The following is a 4,536-nucleotide window of genomic DNA, read 5'->3' as shown; positions in this document are numbered from 1 at the left end:
ATTGTTGTTTGTCCTAAGGGGCTGCAAACCCTTCAGCTCCTTCAGTCCTTTCTTTAACTCCTTCATTGTGGACTCTGAACTCAATTCAATGGATGGCTGTGAGCCTCTACTTCTGTATTAGTGGGGTACAGCATCTCAGGAGATGCTATATCAGGCTGGATTATCCTTCCTTCGGTCTTTGCTCCATAGTTAGTCTCTGCAACTCCTCTCATGGGTATTTTGTTCCCCTTTTAAGAAGGAATGAAGAGTCCTCATTCTGGTCTTCCTTCTTCCTGAGTTTCTTGTGGTTTGTGGATTGTACTTCGAGTATTCCAAAATTCTAGGATAATAACCACTTATCAGAGAGTGCATACAATGTGTGTTCTTTAGTGATTGGGTTACTTGACTCAGGATGATATTCTCCAGATTCATCCAATTCCCTAAGAATTTCATGAATACATTGTTTTAATAGATGAGTAGTACTCCATTGTGTAGATGTGCCACAATTTCTGTATCCATTCCTCTGTTGAGGGACATCTGGGTTGTTTCCAGTTTCTGGCTATTATAAATAAGGCTGCTATGAACATAGTGGAGCATGTCTCCTTATTACATGTTGGAGAATCTTCTGGGTATATGTCCAGGAGTGGTATAGCTGGGTTCTCTGGTAGAACTATGTCCAGTTTCCGGAGGAACTGCCAAACTGATTTCGAGAGTGGTTGTACCAGCTTGCAATCCCACCAGCAATGAAGAAGTGTTCCTCTTTCTCCACCACCTCTCCAGTGTCTGCTGTCACCTGAGTTTTTTATCATAGCCATTCTGACTAGTATGAGATGGAATCTCAGAGTTGCTTCGATTTGCTTTTCCCTGATGACTAAGGATGTTGAACATTTCTTTAGGTGCTTCTCAGCCATTCAGTATTCCTCAGTTGAGAATTCTTTGTTTAGCTCTGTACCCCATTTTTAATAGGGTTATTTGGTTTTCTGGAATCTAACTTCTTGAGTTCTTTGTATACCTTGGACATTAGCCCTCTATCAGATATAGGATTGGTAAAGATCTTTTCCCAATTTGTTGGTTGTCGTTTTGTCCTATTGACAGTGTCTTCTGCCTTACCAAAGCTTTCTAATTTTATGAGGTCCCATTTGTCAATTCTAGATCTTAGAGCATAAGCTATTAGTGTGCTGTTCAGGAAATTTTCCCCTGTGCCTATTTGCTCGAGGCTCTTCCCCACTTTCTTTTCTATTAGTTTCAGTGTATCTGGTTTAATGTGGAGGTCCCTGACCCACTTGGACATGAGCTTTGTACTAGGAGATAGGAATGGATTAATTTGCATTCTTCTACATGCTAACTGCCAGTTGAGCCAGCACCATTTGTTTAAAATGCTGTCTTTTTTTCGCTGTATGGTTTTAGATACTTTGTCAAAGATAGAGTGACCATAGGTTTGTGGGTTCATTTCTGGATCTTCAGTTCTGTTCCATTGATCTACCTGCCTGTCACTGTACCAAGACCATGCATTTTTTATCACAATTGCTCTGTAGTACAACTTAAGGTCCAGGATGGTGGTTCCACCAGAGGTTCCATTATTGTTGAGATTAGTTTTGGCTATCCTGGGTATTTTGTTATTCCAGATGAATTTGCAAATTGCCCTTTCTAAGTGTGTGAAGAATTGAGTTGGAATTTTGATGGGGATTGCATTGAATCTGTAGATTGCCTTCGGCAAGATGGCCATTTTTACTATATTAATCCTGCCAATCCATGAGCATGGGATATCTTTCCATCTTCTGAGATCTTCAATTCCCTTCTTCAGAGACTTGAAGTTCTTGTCAAACAGATCTTTTACTTGCTTAGTTAGAGTTACACCAAAGTATTTTATATTATTTGTAACAATTGTGAAGGGTTTTTTTTCCCCTAATTTCTTTCTCCACCTGTTTATCCTTTGTGTATAGGAAGGCCTCTGATTTGCTTGAGTTAATTTTATATCCAGCTACTTTGCTGAAATTGTTTATCAGGTTTAGCAGCTCTCTGGTGGAATTTTTGGGGTCACTTAAGTATACTATCATATCATAAGCAAATAGTGATAATTTGACTTCTTCCTTTCCAATTTGTATCACTTTGATCTCCTTCTGTTGTGTAATTGCTCTGGCTAGGACATCAAGTACAATATTGAATAGGTAAGGAAAGAGTGGGCAGCCTTGTCTAGTTCCTGATTTTAGTGGGATTGCTTCAAGTTTCTCTCCATTTAGTTTGATGTTGGCTACTGGTTTTCTGTACATTGTTTTTACTATGTTTAAGTATGGGCTTTGAATTCCTGATCTTTCCAAGACTTTTATCATGAAGGATGTTGGATTTTGTCAAATGTTTTCTCAGCACCTAATGAGATGATCAAATGGTTTTTTTCTTTGAGTTTTTTTATGTACTGAATTACGTTGATGGATTTCCATATATTGAACCATCCCTGCATCCCTGGGATAAAGCCTACTCGATCATGATGGATGATTGTTTTGTTGTGTTCTTGGATTCGGTTTGCAAGAATTTTACTGAGTATTTTTGCATCGATATTCATAAGGGAAATTGGTCTGAAGTTTTCTTTCTTTGTTAGGCCTTTATGTGGTTTAGATATAAGAGTAATTGTGACTTCATAGAAAGAATTGGGTAGAGTACCTTCAATTTCAATTTTGCGGAATAGTTTAAGGAGTATTGGTATTAGGTCTTCTTTGAAGGTTTGATAAAACTCTGCACTAAATCCATCTGGTCCTGGGCTTTTTTTTGATTGGGAGACTATTAATGACTATTTCTATTTCATAGGACTGTTCAGAGCATTGATCTGGTCTTGATTTAACTTTGGTACCTGGTATCTGTCTAGAAAATTGTCCATTACATCCAGGTTTTCCAGTTTTGTTGAATATAGGCTTTTGTGGTAGGTTCTCATGATATTTTGGATTTCCTCAGTGTCTGTTGTTATGTCTCCTTTTCATTTCTGATCTTGTTAATTAGGATACTGTCTCCATGTCCTCTAGGTAGTCAGGCTAAGGGTTTATCTATTTTGTTGATTTTCTCAAAGAACCAGCTCCTCATTTGGTTGATTCTTTGTGTAGTTCTTTTTGTTTATATTTGGATGATTTCAGCCCTGAGTTTGATCATTTCCTGCCTTTGACTCCTCTTGGGTGAATTTGCTTCTTTTTGTTCTAGAGCTTTAAGGTGTGCTGTCAAATTGCTGGTGTATGCTCTCTACAGTTTCTTTTTGGAGACAACTAAAGCTATTAGTTTTCCTCTTAGGACGGCTCTCGTTGTGTTACATAAGTTTGGGTATGTTGTGTCTTCATTTTCATTAAACTGAAGAAAGTTTTTAATTTCTTTCTTTATTCCTTCCTTGACCAAGTTATCATTGAGTGTTGTTAAACTTCCACATGTATGTGGACATTCTATTGTTTATGTTGTTATTGAGGAGCAGCTCTAGTCCATGGTGATCTGATAGGATGCAAAGGATTATTTCATTCTTCTTGTATCTATTGAGGCCTGATTTGTGACCAATTATATGATCAATTTTGGAGAAGGTACCATGAGGTGCTGAGAAGAAGGTATATCCTTTTGTTTTAGGATAAAAAGTTCTATAGATATCTGTTAAATCCATCTGTTTCATAACTTCTGTTAGTCTCACTGTGTCCTGATTTAGTTTCTGTTTCCATGATCTGTCCATTGCAGAGAATGGGATATTGAAATCTTCCACTACTATTGTGTACGGTGCAATGTGTGCTTTGAGCTTTAGTAAAGTTTCTTTTATGAATGTAGATGCCCTTTGACTGGGAGCATAGAGTTTCAGAATTGAGAGTTCCTCTGGGTAGATCATACCTTTGATGAATATGAAGTGTCCCTCCTTATCTTTTTTGATCACTTTAGGGTGAAATTGGATTTTATTAAATATTAGAATGGCTATTCCAGCTTTTTTCTTGGGACCATTGGCTTGAAGGATTGTTTTCCATCCTTTTATTCTGAGGTAGTGTCTTTCTTTGTCACTCAGGTGGGTTTCCTGTATGCAACAAAATGTTGGGTCCTGTTTACGTACCCAGTCCGATAGTTTATGTCTTTTTATTGGGGAATTGAGTCCATTGATATTAATAGATATTAAGGCAAAGCAATTGTTGCTTCCTGTTATTTTTGTTGTTAGAGTTGGAATTCCATTCATGTGGCTCTGTTCTTTTAGTTTTGTTGGAAAATAACTTTTTTGCTTTTTCAGAGATGTAGTTCTCCTCTTTGTGTTGGAGTTTTCCATTTATTATCCTTTGAAAGACTGGATTTGTGGAAATATATTGTGTGAATTTGATTTTATCATGGAAAACTTTGGTTTCTCCATCTATGGTAATTGAGAGTTTTGCTGGGTATAGTAATCTGTGCTGGCATTTGTGTTTTCTTAGGGTCTGTATGACATCTGCCCAGGATCTTCTAGCTTTCATAGTCTCTGGTGAGAAAACTGGTGTAATTCTGATAGGTCTGCCTTTATATGTCACTTGACCTTTTACCCTTACTGCTTTTAGTATTCTTTCTTTGTTTTTTTTTTTTTTT

At 37.3% G+C, this 4,536-nt stretch overlaps 1 protein-coding gene across 1 annotated transcript in view; it reads left to right on the top strand.

Moving 5' to 3' along the window:
• The window catches only part of Cngb3 (cyclic nucleotide gated channel subunit beta 3), a 214,879-nt gene that overhangs the window by 111,645 nt on the left and 98,698 nt on the right, over positions 1-4,536 (top strand).

Source organism: Mastomys coucha, unplaced genomic scaffold (genome assembly GCF_008632895.1).
Source record: "Mastomys coucha isolate ucsf_1 unplaced genomic scaffold, UCSF_Mcou_1 pScaffold14, whole genome shotgun sequence".
NCBI lineage: Eukaryota > Metazoa > Chordata > Mammalia > Rodentia > Muridae > Mastomys > Mastomys coucha.
Note: the sequence above shows the minus strand (reverse complement) of the source record. Positions and strands in the feature narration are given on the sequence as shown.